Below are 17,255 nucleotides of genomic sequence, written 5' to 3' on the forward strand. Positions count from 1 at the left end.
ACCTACTGCACTGTAGGTATGAACTCAAATGCTTCAGATGGAGGGCCACCACGCACTATGAGCACCATCTATGAGGTCAAGATCTTCCAGCACTCACACAGTGCTGCTACGTGAGATTAGCGCATTGACATTCACTCAGAGGGTTCTACTCACTCTGAAAGAGAGATTTTCTTTCCTCAGTCACGGGGAATAAAAGTGGCAGGTGTGGATTGTGTTTCCTTCAAATTAACAATACCGAAAACAGTACAGTATAAACTAAACAAACATCAGACACACATTTTGACTGGGGTGTGGCTTGTCTAGGGTCCCTGAGAATGACATCAAGATGTCAGCGTCCCCACCCCATCCTACAAAATGAATTGAAAGAAGCTAATTGTTAGATGTGGTTACCCCCATACTGAACACAACCCTCCACGGCTTTGTCCTCGGTAACAGAGCACACTGTAGTCCTATAAAAGTGTTTCATTTGACAGTCGATGAAATATCACAGCAATTGAGGTAAAGGAAGCACAGGCACATAAACAAACAGATTTATTGAAAATGTAAATATCTGGCGGCTGTTGTTTTCTTAGTTCTGAAATATTAATTCGGGTGGTCTGAAGATAACATGGCCTTGAAATAAGTCTCTGACACTACTATAATACAATGTAGAACATTGTTTACAAAGTAAACTGCTCTGTAAGTGGGCGGGAGATGCATTGGCAGAATTCAAATGGGTGTGTCCTCTCAGCTTATGCCATGGAGGTCCATAAAAACAGAAACAGATTTTAATAACCTACATCCTCTGACATGGAGTCAATAGCTGAAGAAATGTAACAAGTATGTGTGACCAGCAATCCACTTATCTGTCTGTAAATCGCATAGTCATTTAATTGTTCCAACCATCTAGCGTCCCTTTGAACTGTCAGCAGACCACTGAACCCTCCACACATCGGCCAGCCTTCCTTTGCTGCTCTGACGTTGTTCTCCAGAGGGTCTGCTCGGTTTTCCCTCAACAATTATTGTTGCTCTGTTGAATGATTTGGAAACTAAGACGAGTTCTATTATCATTGTAAGCATATTCATACAAAACAGTACAACTGTAGAAATGGTATAGTTCATTTCTATTTGATTACCAAACATTAATGCCATGTGATTTGTGATATTTCACCTTTTGCTATTTAACATTACATAACTTAATGGCCACTGTTTGAAATGCACCTAATTTTTAATGCTTTTAATGCTTGAGTGTGTCTGGTCATTCTCCCTCATGAGACTAATAGGATTTCAGGCATAATATGACAGCAGCTTTCATTTCAGTCAGGACTCAGACCTCAAACCAAAGAGCAGCCATTATTGTGTTTATTATACGATCCTAGCAATGCCTCTCCAGCTGGCACCACATTCTCTTCAATAAAGACCACCTACATGATGCTAACACAAAGCTGAGCTTCATTCTTATTGTACAATTGTATTAAAATGACTAGCACTGAGATTAAATCACATGAGCAATAACAATCCCTGGAAAAAAAACATTATTCAATAAATGATTCTGTGGCAGGGCCCATCTTTTTGAGTGGCTGCAGAGTGCGGGTCTATGAGTGTTGCAATTACCTCAAGTGCCTGAGTCAGGCAGACTGTGGCCTTTTTTCCAAGGTATTGTTCCCATCATGGATAGCGTTGGCATGCTATGAGGATTCAATAGTCATGAGGCTAGGGCAATTTGGGTGGCCAGGGACCCCAAACCCCAATCATTCTACAAGCAGTGGAAAGGAGGGGCGATGATTAATCGAGTTTCAAAACGAGACTGGGCGAAAAGCATCCTCATGTAACAAGTTACTTCTGTAACTCAATTGGTGGAGGAAAGTGCTAACCACACACATGTGCTTGATTGAGTTCTGAAACCAGGTGGAGAGGTTTAACCCGCTCACTCAGTTGTCTCTCTTTAAATGTAATGTGATTCTAAACGATTTCTAACCTTTTTGTCACATTCAGTGGATATCTCCTCACAATCCGCTAGCCATCCATTCTCTGAGTACACTGTGACTGTGCCCAGACTCTGTGAACTGAAACAAACAAGGTGAAGTAAGCCTGTCCCCCAAACCATAGCAAAACACTGCATGGGGTTTCTCAGGGAGCACTGAAGGGACGAAAAAGCGTCTGCTAAGAAACATCCATATATGCAAATATCCATCAACAAAGGCAATGTCTTCCAGCATCGCTTGCAGCTGAAGCATTGTTTGAATAAGCAGCTGAGGACAAGTCATGTCCTACTGTCTTATTCCTGTAACTTTCTACATTCTGTTTTTCAATTAGATAACCAATTAAGAGCTGCTACCATTGGAAATTCCACTTTCAAAAAAAGAAAAAAGTTAAATGGCCTTGTTTTTAGATGGACCACATTTTGATAATTGACTTAGGTAATGCTTCAAGTGGGATAATCTCTTCTCAGAAAACAAAAGCACATTACTGCAGTGTGTTGGCCACAATTCACAGAGGAAATCGAGGTTAACGGACAGTGCAAAGTAGGCAGCACTGATCACGTGGATGTAAACTATTGATCCATTAGTGGCCTTTGGATTGGGGAAGGAGACTTTTCTTGTCTAGTAAGATGGCAGTGAGATATGCAGTCAACACACTGATTGTACACAATTTGTTCTGCCCATAATTCACAGGACCATAACATATATAATTTCACATAACCAAATAAAAGAAATTAATATATAACGAAGTAAGAAATTATAAAAATGTCATCAGTATATGATATCACCACTAATGTGACAGTTTATCTAATGAGCGTTGCATGTACACAATAGGTGCTGTCCATGGTCCTGAAGCAGGAGGCGTCTGCTGCTGCTGAGCTCATAAACAGGATTCAGGAAAGTGCTCTTTACCACATTAAACATCAGCGCCTCCGGAACAATTCGCCAACCTCTGACAATTTCTCTTCTCGATCAGCCGCTGCTCTCCCGAGGCGTTCACAGCATTCTCCTCCCCACCTGGTCGGCGGGGCTCCCGGCACTGGCAGCTTTGACAGAGCAGAACGACACTCCGGCGTGCACTGAATTAAAATGTGATCTTGGACACTTTGAAATGAAAAAGCTGGCAGGGCATCCGCTTCACATCGCCATTCTCCAGGTGCCACTATTTAGAATGACCTGCCAAATAAGGGGGAGAAGCTCTATCCATGTCTCCTTGCGTGTCCACCTCCACCTCCACCCAGCTGGGTTTGCTCTCTGGAACTTTTGAAACCACAGCTGCCAGAGCCAGACCTGGAAGGAGCTCGACAGTGAATGTGGTCAGAAGCCCATGCAATAAAAATGGTGTCACAGAGCTTTTCAAGAATGTATCATGAGTGTATTTTTAACAGGTTTTAAAAGATGTAACATTATTGGCACTACCTAGTTTCTCACATGAATACTGGCATGTATAATTAGCCCAACACAGGGAGGGACACTAATATCTGCTCAGCCTCTTATGTGCTGCTGTCTGCTCAGTAGAAGGTGTGTGTAGTTGCACAACAGTTGACAATTCTGTTGTGAGTTGTAAGTAGGCTAGCTGTGGTTGCCTGGCCTATTATGTGAGTCTTGTGGCTGCAGTTGTGTTGCAGTCTGAATTAGCGGTAGCTGTTTAGGTGAGCTTTCTCAGCTGTGCTGTGGGTGGCTTGTGTTTTCAGCAGCTGACTCCCACTCAGTGTGGGGGTGGCCGACTGTGTCTCTTCAGCTGTAGCATCAGAGGGGTTTTGAGGTGGTGGGTGGATGGATGCACGTCTTGAGAACCCAAGGGCATGGGCTCAGATTCACAATGTCTCAGCGTGTGCTACATTGGAGATGGAGTTGGCTTTCATCAGCATCCTCCCATAAGACACCAGCATTTCATGTACTACTGATTCCCATATCCCCATCGATTCAATTTGCTGCCACATTCTTTCTCCTGTTTTTGTTCTTCAAAGGCATTGCTCAACAAAGAGAATTCTGTACCCTTTAGTCCATTCAAAATGAAGTGTGTGTAAATCAAATGGCATGCTGAATTAATGCAGTCATTAGATGGAATTGATTTTTGGAGTATGACATTTTGCAAGTTACAGAGCAGTTTTGGTAGATAAACCAAGCCAGAATATCCCAAAAAAGAACAGAACAATGTCCCATGTCATACTAAACCTTAGCTAATGACCAGAGCATCTTGACCGTCCACTCTATGCGTGGGTTCTATCAAGAGTGAATGAATTTTCGTCTCTGGTCTGTATGTTCTGCTCTGGAGACCCCACTTTACGCTGAGAGAAGTCAGCCTGTTCTGGTCAAGCTGTGCTAAGTTTAACATCGGAAATCGTCTGATGAATTACGAATGAATCACAGGAAGTTTTTTTAGGCATTCCAAACAAAACTGCTATCTAGATGTTGCCGAGTCATTTTCCCACTCGTCATTCTCCCACTGCTCAGGGCATACTTATCACATCTGCTGTTTGAGACACACGCTATGACAATTTGGAGATACAGAGAAAACCATGACATCAATCTTGTGGATACGCTATTCTTAATGAAAACATTGAAGTCAGACTGTGGCCGTGTTTGTAGAATGTAACCCTCACATTGTATGTCTTTGGATGTGCCTCTGCTGGCAAGGGATACAAATCGTTCAGCTCAAATGGAAAAAAAGAAGTCATAAAGTGAAACAACAAATAATGATGCACCATGGCTCAGAATTCTTTCCAGGCTGTTTCCATAGCTACTTCCGTGTCATACTGCTGAAACACATCTTGACATTTTCTTATAGCCCACAGACTCTTCCTCAATGGCCACTTTTAGATTTGAGGGGATCTTCCTGGATCAATATCCTCTTGGCCATGTGAAGGTGCTCACATTTGTTTGTCTCAGCCCTAATTTTCCAGTGCCATGGATCTTGACTCCCTTTTGCTCTCCCTCTCTTCACCCCACGGTCCCCAGGAAACGTCCCTCTCAGTCACCACGGAGACACATCATCTGCTCTCCTTCCCCTGGACACAGAACAATTATCTGCTCTGTCCCCCCAACCCTGCGGAGACATTGCAGTTCTAGCATGACATTGAGTCTTTTTTCAGCATGTTGAAGGCAAGCTCTGAAACTTCACTCTGTCTTGTCAGACGGTCAGGATGTGGCCAGCGCCACAGGAAGGATGCTGGACACTGTGGTCAGATGTCATTTGCTCCAGGTTGAGATTGGAAGGCATCTGTCTCAGCAGCAGTAGCACACATCAGAGAACCATTAGTGGACACTATTAGTATAGAACCGTTCACTGAACGCATCTGTCTTTTTGCTCACTGGTCTGGAGGTCGTTTGCGTTTTATTTTGGACAGTAATGGAATGGCATGGTTTATCAACCACCCGTACGGAAACTGTGAAGTGAATCTGAACGTATTCAGAGACTCTGCCTGCCAAAACGGAACCCAGACATTTGTTTTTTTCTGTCTCACGTATTAACTTTTAACTGCCTTTACAACATATCAAATTCCCCCTTCATAATACTGACCTGCTATTTGGATCACTTGAACCAGTATGCGTGGTGATCCAAACACACTCATCCCCCTCATCCCCACTCCTTAGTGGTCATTACAATATCCTCTCCTCTGGCAGGGAGCAGGCGGGTTGTGTGTGTTGTTTGTTTGTGGCCAGATGCTGTTGAGGGCATCCATCAGCACAGCTGCAATGAACACACAGAGAGAGAGAGAGAGAGAGAGAGAGAGAGAGAGAGAGAGAGGGGCTTATTGGACACCCAGGTCCATTCACACCCCTCCCTGCCCCTGGACCCCTCCAGTCAGAGGGGTCAATCACAGGTAACGGGGGACCAGAAGTGTTTACTGATGGAGTGAACATCGCAGAGACAAGGATCAAATTGCCCCCTCAGGATTCATGGATCAAATTGCCCCCTCAGGATTCGGGGCGATTTCAAATGTAAGCCTACCGGCTTTTTTAGCTGGTCAGCAGGCTTTGAGCTAGGTTACATTATGAAGGGTGGTGGGTGAGTTTCTGTAGCTGAGAAACAAACAGAATTTATTTTGCCAAAACAGAGAATCTCTCATGCATGCAGGCGAATGGAATATGACATGTGGGTCAACAACACATAACTTTCTTATAGACTCTTTAATACTCAAGCGCAGATTAATCTCATTTGAAAGTCACTTTTCATTCAGAAGAGCATAATTTCCATAATCCCCACTTTAAAACAAGATTTGGCTCTTTTGGACAATTAAAGAGCACATCGAACACAATCCTCTCTTTTGAAGAGCACATCGCACACATTAAAGAGCACATCGAACAATCCAAAAGTACATTTCCGTTGCCTCTGAACTACGAACACACTAACACAACACCAAGGAAGGACCTAGGGAGGATAACAACCTGCCATTAAGAGAGCCCGCTCTTCAAAAGAAGTGTAATAAACTTCTAATAACGGAAGTGCAAATTGGACACTCATTTGTTAATCAGAGAACACAATTTTTTCTTGTGTTCTGCCTTCATGCTAATCAGGTGCCTGTTTGTTTGGGTCGTTGGTGGGGGGTGGAGAGAGACAGTAACTGCACCCGTGACAGAGGCCTGTTTTATGAGAGCTGTTTATGACTGAGTGTCTATCCTAATGACTTTATTACTGCGAGATCATCAATATGCAGGGTGGGAATGCAAACAGTGGCTGAGACGAGAAGACAGCAATGGCGCAGTACTGAGCAGTGAAAGGGACATTTCTCATCACCTGCTCCTGTCTCCATGAGCCGTCTCCATCTGAAATTCATACAATTTAGATATACATATTTACTAGCAAGACAAGACCACATAATGGTGATAGCCTACATAATATCTTCACAATCTCATACCAGAGAGGGTTAAAGTGGAGTAATCAAGGATCTTTGCTACTGTTTTTTGTCCACAAAACTGTGAGGGGATTTTGAGGTGATGCAGTTTTACAAAAATAGTAATTTCTTAGTGACTCATTGTCATTTCATGTGAAAAGCGATGGCAACAGCATGGGCAGGGTCTGTATGCATGACTGGCATTCTCCTATCTGCCAGACGTTCACATCTCAGCACTGAGGTGCCCAGGGAATGAAGTTCTGGTGCTACTCTAATGGGCTCCAATAAGCGGCTTGCAAGCCTGATGCAATTACGAATCAATCCTCTCTTTTGCATGGAGCTGCACAACTTACATGCAAGCTGTATTGAACTTGTGGAAGAGGGGTTGCTCATACAGTTGACTGCTTGCAAATATTAGCCTGCAGCTTTGGTTGTACCCCTACTTATTGTGTCTCGGATCTGGTGTATAGTGCTCGGGGACATGAAAATGAACAATAACATTTAGCTGAACTCTAATTATGTAGGGCAATCTCATAAAGGATGTAAGAGGAACAATTATGACAAAAAATTTCCCGGGAGGGGACGCTTGGTTCAAACAGCAAGGGCTTGAAGAGTTCGAGGACTTTTTAATAAGACTGGTGACATCAGCACTGTTCTGAGGCAGCGTGCAGTTGATGGATGCTAATGCTACGGTGGCCCCCCTGCTTACAGCATTTGTGCTGCCATTAGAACCACTCAAGCAGTTATAAGTCACTTTGTCACTCACGTCTGGGATGTGGACGGATAAAAATACAAGGGTCAATGTGCTGCCATTCAGCAAAAACGTCCGCTGTGCTACCTTATGTTCAATTTACTGGAACTAGCAGTTTCTCTTATTAGCCATTTTTTCTATATGAGGTGGAGTTGTCTCCTTTTTATGACCGCCGCTAGCGAAGCGGTCATATAGGGATTGTCAAAAAAAAAAATTTCCACCGGGGCACATGAAATTTGGTGGGTATGTAGGCCCACTAGACTTTTACGGAAAAATTTAGTTTCGTCCCCGGGGGCCACTCCCCCCCGTGCTGGGCCCCCCGAACCGCAAAAAAAGCAGTTTTTTCTAAATAACTACCTGAACCGTGGCACTGAGGATGAAGAATCTTTTATGGTATGTTGGTCTCAAGGGCCCACATCCACCTGGCCCATAATCACTCATCTGTGATTTGCACCCCCCCGGTAAAAAATGAAAATGCAATATTATTCTGCTTTAATCGCCCCTATCTTCAGTTAAGATGTTCAGAACTGCACCAAATTTTATGTGTATGATTGACCTGGCATTCTCTGGGGGTATCCATGCGGGGTGGGTCTAAAAAAAATTAGGTTATGTGTACATTTAGTGACTGTACACTCATTGGCCTGTAGATGGCGGTGCACACATATACACATGCACACACACAGGCACCCACATACTATCAGTATTAGAATGGCAGATACATAATTACAAATTCAGTAGGATTAAAAGAAAGCCAAAATAAATATTCATCATCATCATCATGGCTGCATTTCCAGTATTGGCGATAAGTAGTCGTTTGTCCACTAGATGGCGCATCGTTTCAGTGAGACGTAATTTTGTTGGAATTTAAAAGTAGGTTGGAAAACCAATGGACGCTTCCTACAAGGACTGTAGTTTACCGCAGAGAACGTCTAATAAGGATAGGATGATGTTCACATGAAATGTAATTCCCATTTCTTCTTGAAGCCGAAATAAATCTGAGGATCTTTATCGGACATGCTTGGTTTTTACTGCAGGTACGTTAATCTTATAATATCAATAAGGACCTAGGTAATGTTGCCGTTAGCGTTGGTTGAGTGATGGAGGCCAATTTGATTGATTGCATTTGTAGAAAACTATAAATGCGGTTATACCAAGCAAATTGATAGCAGCAATGTCGACTCTTATTTGTTGCACGTGCTACAAAAATCATTCTGTGCAATGGAAGATTTACCAACGTTACACCGGTCTGATACAGTTTTGCCTATACATGCGTGAGACTGAGACGCCTGTTTATTTTGTTTTAAGTGCGTGCAGGGTGTGAGAGGGGAATCGATGTGCTTTGATTCCAGCTTGGTAGTTGTAGTCTGTGAAATTAAAAAGCACGTGTGTGTGAAGTATCCAAATAATGACACCTTCATTTCATTATGGCTGCTTTAGCAACACACTTTAAGCTACTGTGTAGTGGGTCCCATATAGAAGTGGCTACTTCATTCGCGCTTTCCTTGACTCATGGAGCTGCGTGAATTTTATGACAACTTTTCGCCACGATATGGCAGTTTAAGTCCGCTTGATACTGTAAGGCGTGAGTCATTGATTTCCAAAGGAGATTTTATTTTTGTCGCCAGCATAGCCTATTGACAATTTATGTTGTAAATAGGCCTACCTTATAAGCCTACCTGTAGCTTAGGGAAGCTAACAGCTTTCTATTAGGATCTAGTTTGTTAGTTACCGTTTTGTCATAACTCCCTGATGCATTTTTGCATTTAGAATAGCCAGAGCGTGGATATCTCAATCGGAAAACTAGAGAATGTAATTCCTGGGAATTACGAGTGCATGAAAATGGAAAAATGGCTGCTGAATAAAATATTGTTCAATATTGTTTAAAATCTAATTCAAGTAAAAAGATGGAGGTCAGATAGAGAAAAAAGTTTGGTTGGGAGTTGTAGTTGATGACAACTGACAGTTGGAATAGTTGAACATTTAAAAAATTGGATAGTTTAAATGGTTAAATTATTTAATAGGGAATTATTGTATTGAGGACTTATTTTGAAGTTGAGGACAGAGGGAACAGTTGGCGGGAGTTGTAGTTGATGACGACTGACAGTTGGAATGGCTGAACAGTTAAATAGTTGGATAGTGAAAATGGTTAGGTTATTTAATAGGGAATTATTGTAGTGAGTACTTTTATTTTGAAACAGTTGTGGGCAGAGGAAACAGTTGGCGGGAGTCATAGTTGATGACAACTGACAGTTTGAAAGGCTGAACAGTTTTAGTTGGATAGTTAAAATGGTAAAAGATTTTAATATAGAATTATTGTAGTGATGACTTTTATTTTGAAACAGTTGTGGGCAGAGGAAACAGTTGGCAGGAGTCATAGTTGATGACAACTGACAGTTTGAAAGGCTGAACAATAGTTGGATAGTTAAAATGGTTAAATTATTTAAAATGGAATTATTGTAGTGAGGAGTTTTATTTTGAAACAGTTGTGGGCAGAGGAAACAGTTGACGGGAGTCAAAGTGGATGACAACTGACTGTTGCTAGAGTAGTAGAGTAGTATGGTGGTTGCTATGCTGGTTGCTAGGTTTTAACTGTGAATGTGGTTGCTAGGCTGTTGCTAGGGTACTTGAAGTCGTTGCTAGGTTGTTGCTAGGGTGTCCATGGTGGCTACTATCAGAAATAAAGGAGTTACTACAGTGGTTTGCTAGTATAATCATGTTGGTTGCTATGGAAACTGACATAGATGTTTAATTTCAATGGTTGCTAAACTGGTTGCTAGGTAGGTGGTGGTTTAATATAGTACTGTAGGCTAGAGGCATAGTTGATGATAACTGACAGTTGGAATAGTTGAACAGTTAAATAGTTGGATAGTTTAAATGGTTAAATTATTTAATAGGGAATTATTGTAGTGGAGACTTTTATTTTGAAACAGTTTTGGGCAGAGGAAACAGTTGAACAGGATTTGTAGTCTTAAGAGGGCCAGATTGTATGCTTAAAGCCTGAGACAGACAGTTGCTGGAGGTGGCCCGAACCATATGGCTCTGGCCGGAACACTTGGCATAGGATTCCAAGTGCCCTATTGTGATGCCATAATCGGCAATGTTAAGTCTATGGGGAAATTTTCAGTAGTTTGTAATTAATAGTTCAAAAAGTATAAAAGTTATGTTAAAATATGAAAAATACATTCCACACCTGTCCTAAGTAAGACCTACGTAACACAGTTTGAATGAAGTTTCTACGTTAAACGGTTGAAGCCGCATTAGACGCGGAAAAAGCGTTAGAAGAAGAAGAAGAAGAAGAGGAAATCGGATAACAGTAGATTGCATTTTCATGCACTCTAATTAAACAATATCGGGTGCCTATGGACTAGGCTGGGTGAACCCAGCCTGATCTGCCCGCTATTTATTTTTTGATTTCTTAAAAGATTGAGCTTGGTCTGGTGAAAGCCAGACTAGCCATGGACCTCAGTTACACAATGCAAGGGAACATGAATCAGCCTATATTTGCACGAACATTAACGGACAACATGCAGCTCTTCAACTTTGGCCCGTTAAAATGTCTATGAACAGTCTAGCGACGCATTTCATCAAGGCCCATTTGGACATGTCAGTTATTTGCACCACTGGTTAGATGTAAAACAGCATTTCGTTTCAGACTACTGTTACTTAATTTGTGCATTAACAATAACGTTTCAGACTACTGTTACTTAATTTGTGCATTGACAATAAAGTATCACATAAACTAAAGATGACTAAAATCTTATGTAGAAGAAGAAACATTCACAAAAAATCCATCCATCCAAAAATGACCTTTGTTTTTGATAGCTGTTGAAAACAGCATGGAACTGCTGTTTTTGTTCATATATAAATAAATAAATACATAAATAAATAAATAAATAAATAAATAAATAAATAACATTATGCTGATACCTTTTGCTTTTCCCAAATACAATGTAGCCTACAGGTGTAAGTGACCTTTCATCAATCCAGTTGCAATGGATGAACTGTGATGAACTGCCCTACTTGTGATTGTTTAGAGATTTTAAAGGTTTTATAACAATGCTACATCTTCTTTGGCTATTCTACAATCTATTCACCTTTTCAGCACCAGTAGGCTACTTTCTGTGCAGCCGCACACACACACTCAGGCATGCCAAACAAGCATACACAAAAGTTTCAAGAGTGGGGGATGGAGTAAAATATGGAGACAAATTGAAGTGTGATTTCTTTTCGCGGAACGGATGTACAGGACTGAGCGGCGGTCATATTTTGTACCGCTATGCGGTACATCTAGTTGTAATTCTAGTCCCACAAGTGGTTGACAATTCATTCGAGGCCAGTGGAGTTTGATATGGTTGTATGAAAATATAAAAACATCACATAAAGCCATGTTGCCTCTCACAGAAATGCGTCACAGTGAATCAGGTAAGCTTTCAGCCAGGGCAGCAATAAGGCAGCATCACAGACATACAAATGTCAAAGTGTCTGATGCAATAACAGGCATTTCTTAGAGCAGTGCCATCTTCTGTGGTATGATATGGCACATGTCATCTGACCTTATTCATGATCCCTGAAAACAAAACATGATCTCCTCTCACCATAAGTCATTCACTCTCTGGACCCCCACTATGACTATCTGTAGTGGATCACATGGGACACGTTCAAAAGTATGGATTTCCATTTGTAGTCCATTAGCAAAAAATAGTTTTGTTTTTAATATATTTTATTTACACCTTTAATTTAAAGGGTCAGCACAAATAGTCCTGTGAGGATAGGTGGACCGGAAATTGATCAACGATTGATGTGCTGTTCATTGTATTTGTCATCACTCATATTATAATTGCAGACCTTTGACATGACCTATCTACGTTGGGAACATGTACACATCCCTGTAATCTTAATGTTCCACGTCTGCTTCAAGATTTATGAGCTTTGGACCCCAGACCTGCCCCGATAAGGGTGCTTGTGTACAATGTCATTAAGCATTCTGTTAGGAAGCAATTAGTTTTATGATCATGTGGAAGAATGGCCTCACAGGGAGCAATCAATACAACAAATGTCTTTATTACAAGGATCAAGATGAGGCCATTTGTTAAAATATTGGCAGCTTTGATAAGGGGTGTCCATTACACACTGTAGGAGAAAAGCATGATAAGCATGAGGATGTATGTAAAGTGATATCTCAAATGTCAGATATGATTAGCTCGGCATGAAGCCTGTAGCCCTCATTAGCTAAGTCTCTGACTTAGCACATTCTGAATTATGCCTAGATAGATAGCAGATAGACAGAGAGATAGAGAGATAGCAGGATGCATGGTCAGAGCAGAACATATTCTGCATCTTGAGGTCCCTCTACTAACTGCACAGCTGATTACTGTTCTGTTTGCAGCTATGAGACAGAAATGCCCTGGTATTCCAAAATGTTGCATATTTAATATTTGTCATGTAGCAAAAGTGGACTATGTTTGGCTCAGAATGTGTTTGAAGAAGATTTTGAACACTGCTGTCTTTCTTCCTGCACCTGTGACGCTGTGCTGCTGTCTCTCGTTTGTCCCTTTGTCCCTTTCCAGCGTGTCCAGCGGTATCTTCATGTCACTTGTGCACTAGATGGGCTATTCATGGATCTGTGATGTCAGAGAACACGTCAGACAAATATTCACACTTCTGACGACTACCAAGTACATCTTATGTGTGGTACTATCAGACATTCTAGAAAGGTTTTCTTGTGACCAAAGTGATTTCAGAAACCTTTATGTATGAGTGTTCAAGATCCTAGTTAATGGAAAAGTATCAATCATTGCAAGCATATGTTTGTGTGTGTGTGTGTGTGTGTGTGTGTGTGTGTGTGTGCCGGAGTCTGTGTTGCAATCATTCCAAACACAAAGATCATACACACTCAATCAAACAGGGTGATTAACACAGTCGTCTGTCACCCCATTACTTGGGTGGCTAGGAAGTCCAAAGTTTCATTTCAAATCTGCAGTTAGCACTGACTATGGCTCTCTGATTACTGGAGAGTATTGCTGTTCTGTGGCACGTGTAATGATATCTTGTCCTCTGGGTCATCTTCTGTGAAGTGTCCATGCTGAGAGGAGAAATCAGTCACCGCCCGGCTCCTGACTCTCAGTTCTCAGCACCGAGGGCTTTGGTCACTTCCGTCCTCTCAACACTCTCTCAACAATACATAAGGACAAAGTGGATGATTCGAGGAGACGCTCGATGTTGTGTCCTTTGTTACCATACCCTGAGTTCACACAGAGAGCAACAACGGTCTATTGCCTGCATGCTATGAAATATAGCAACACAATATACAGGGTTTAAGGAAATTAAAAGATATTGTAATAGCCACAATGATTTAATGGTATGCACCAGCAAACATATTAAACAAAAGTGAGAGTGAAAAACAGTGACACATGAGAATCTGTTCAAATCCGCTTTTTTTTTTTGGCAAATGACGTGTATGCAAAACAAATATAATTTAAGGCCACTGTATGCGTTCTTCCCCGCATTTAGTTAAGAAGACTTTGTGTTTTTACATGGAGTTTGGCCATTGAACTATCAATTACTGCATTCTGAATTTTTCAGAAGTATTTTTCTAAAGCCTTGCTTTGAATGGATTGGGCAAATTGGTCAGAGATGCATCCGCCTGGCGCTTTACGCTTCATGTGTTTGCTTGCAGGATCTGTGTGTCAGCCTAATTGGACTGCCGATTACAGAGATTTGTCACATCAGCTGCTCACAAGCGACTCACAAATGGCAGTGCTGCATTCAGCTCAACACGTCTGGGTCTCATCTACACCACTGCATGGGTGAGCACAAGGTATGGGAGCTCACTTTCATATCGCAAATATCAACATTTGGGGATTCAGGGGAATTTCAAAGCTCACCACAGTATCTAAATTAAAAAAATGTTGTTAAAGTGGCTTTTCTCTGTTGATTGGATCGTGTTCCCATAATATCACTCATGGCTATTCATGTTCCTCGACAGTTAGAGGGATACACAATTAATATTCTAAAAATAGTTTGATGTAGCACAGTATTTGAACATGACTCAAGTAAAGCGCATCTACACTGATATGTGTGCTACCATATTAATACTCATAACATTTATTTTAATCCCATTTCATTTAGGTTATGAAATAAGGCATATTCATTTGAGAGCCATTTTAATTTTTAGCCTAACTCTGAAACAAGTTATTGAGTGAGGTGACGCATAATGACATTCTCCTGCTGGCCACAATCTCACAAAGACATTAATAGAAACTGATGTTGGATATTGTGGCATATTCGCTTGTCTCCCCTGTCTCCATTCATTCAAACAAATTGGAATGTTCCAGTAAAACACAAACTGAAATGCTAATAGACATATAGCTTTAAGCAACCACTGGGTGATGTTCCAGATCTCTCCAATCAAAACAAATTGTATTTAGCTTTCAGATAATGGCAAAAAGTCAACAATTTTTATTGCTTGGTGTCAGAGAACACTTCTGACATACACACACGCACACACACACACACACACACACACACACACACACACACACACACACACACACATACACACACATACACACACACACACACAGCATTACCTATTCAAATGTGCATGTGTCTGATACAGGCTGGTGTATCATAGCATTTCTGTGCAGGTCAAACCCATCACAAACACATTAATATAGACTGATTCTGGATATTACATTATGAACTTTGCTCTGCAGTTCCTTATTACTATGCTAATTAGAAGGTCTAGGATGATACAATAAGTGAAATATTATCAGAATGGGGGTCTGTCAGCACAACAATGCTGAGGTTCTTGCCACTCAGACACAGGGGCGTCGGACTGGGGATAAAACCACTAATTATACTGATTGATTATACAGACTGATTATAGGGGCCCAAGTGGAGAGAGGGCCCTAGAAAAGTCTGGAATACATTTTATTTTACCTGGGTTGAGGAACATGGGGGCCCATCAGGACTGCCTATGCAGGGGCCCAGGATCTTGTGCTACGCCCCTGCTCAGACAACAAAGCAAAGACTTTAAGAGAGCCACTTTATCAAACTCACAGAGGTCATATTCCAAGATCAGTGTCATTGCATGTCAAATGTTTCAAACAAGTTTGTCTCAAAGTGTAATACACACATGTATGAATTTGCTGTTTTATTTTTTCACTGGTTATAAACTGGTTATTTATTAAAAATCATAACACAAATGTGAAATTTAGACCCTGTAAAAATCTTTAATAAAACATTAAAATATGGGTACATTAATAAGCCATAATCTATTAATAATATCTAGCCTCCTGTCATCATAATATCAGATTTTATGTGTAGTATTTCTTGTTGATGTTCTGCCTAATACTGATCACATGCGCTACAATCTAAGTCTATGGTCTTATGCATGCTCACACTAGTATGAATGATACTAATGATGCTTGAAAAATTGATTCAGCATCTTCAGACTTTTTCTAAAATGCTCAGACACAATTAATGGGAAACCAACCCCAATATCAGACAGGTGATTAAATTATGTGAACAAAACGGCCATTAAATAGACATTGAAGGGATATGTAACTGTCAGTGATAATTTAGCAAAACATCTTTGAAATCAAGCATCTCAAAATAATGTAAGTAATGCACAAACAATGTCATGTCATTTTATTTTTAAGAAATACACCCAAAATCTTCTAATTTACTAGTAGCTATGAGCTTTCAATTGCATGCATTTCCTTTGAATCCACATAATATAATGATATCCCTTCGAGTAGGCTACTGGCAGTGATAGATATTTATTGTAGATTAAATTGCATTTGTGGCCTGTCAGCTCATAACAATCAAGTTTCATATTTAGCCTTAACCTGCCTGTCTGTTTTACCTGGTATTTTTGATGCTTGATGGACTATTCTCTATCACTAAGGAGTATTAACTTCTTTGAAATGATATGTCTCAAATAACATTGTGATGACAATGGCTCCACACTGCTGCTTGGTTGTGCATATACACATTGAGACTAGAGATCATCCGTTACATGGTTACTGGGTGATGTCCAGGTGAATGCTGACCTCACCATGATTCATGGCTAAATCAGAATAAATAAAACTCATTGTCTACGGTACACCACAGTCATGTGACACAGGGTGCAGATAGCGCAACTCATCATCCTTTGAATGTATGTGTCACCACAGGCTCCACTGAGCTCCAGCAAATGTTTGACGTTCAACCACCCACAGTTTCCAGAGCTACGTTGTTTTAACATTTATAAAAGGGACTGACAACTATTGTTAAATACTGTTGATATAAAACATACAGATTCTTCAAGTATATGTGACATTGTGCAGCAACAGCAGAGACAGATTTCAAACACTCTCTGTCAGGTAACACTCTGTTTTTATTGCAGGGAAACAATTTCATGGCAAAATATTTTGGAATCTTTCAGCATTTTGTGAACTTGTGATTCCGCGATATGTCCATTCTGTGCGCACAAAATGAAACAAAGCATGACAACACAAAACCCCTGTCACTGATAGACAAACTCTAACACCCCTCGTGTCTGTATATATTTGGTGGTATGTGTAGGTGCTCGTCCCTGTGCAATGTCAGATATGTACTTTATTTTCAATCAACCAGACGTGTTGCATTGCCAAGAGGAGTGTGAGGGGGAAATGTCTCTGTGGTACTAGTAGCACTCTGCCTGGCCGTGCTCACAAAGCA

The sequence above is a fragment of the Alosa sapidissima genome, chromosome 10 (genome assembly GCF_018492685.1).
Source record: "Alosa sapidissima isolate fAloSap1 chromosome 10, fAloSap1.pri, whole genome shotgun sequence".
Classification (NCBI taxonomy): domain Eukaryota; kingdom Metazoa; phylum Chordata; class Actinopteri; order Clupeiformes; family Clupeidae; genus Alosa; species Alosa sapidissima.